The sequence below is a fragment of the Gavialis gangeticus genome, unplaced genomic scaffold, assembly GCF_001723915.1.
Source record: "Gavialis gangeticus isolate Ggan-Ray unplaced genomic scaffold, GavGan_comp1, whole genome shotgun sequence".
NCBI classification, from domain to species: Eukaryota; Metazoa; Chordata; order Crocodylia; family Gavialidae; genus Gavialis; species Gavialis gangeticus.
In genome coordinates, this window is record NW_017728995.1 from 63,019,460 (window position 1) to 63,019,856 (window position 397).

Here is a 397-nt window from a genome sequence, read left to right on the forward strand (position 1 = left end):
CCCCAGGAAAGGAGCATGACTTTATTTCTCTTGCTGCCGCCTGATTGGTGGATGGGCTCCACCAATTGAAACAGCAGGATCTCAAGCCTGGGACCCAACCCAAGCTCTGAAAGGTGAGCCTGCTACAGAAGTTGTTTTTTAACTGCTAAAACACTTAACCTTAGATAAAATTTCAAAATACAGCAGGTATACAGTAGAACTGTGCAAAATTTTGCTGGGTGTTTCGTTTTGATGCTTGTTTTGACTTATTTTGAGCTGAAAACAGCAAAATCGAAGTGAAACGAAAGGCTTTGAAACAGCCTTGAAATGAAACAAGGGCACTTGAAACATTTTGAAAGTTTCTAAATGTGTCAAGTTTTGAACCTGGGCTTGGTTGCAGGGAAACAGAAACTAAGGG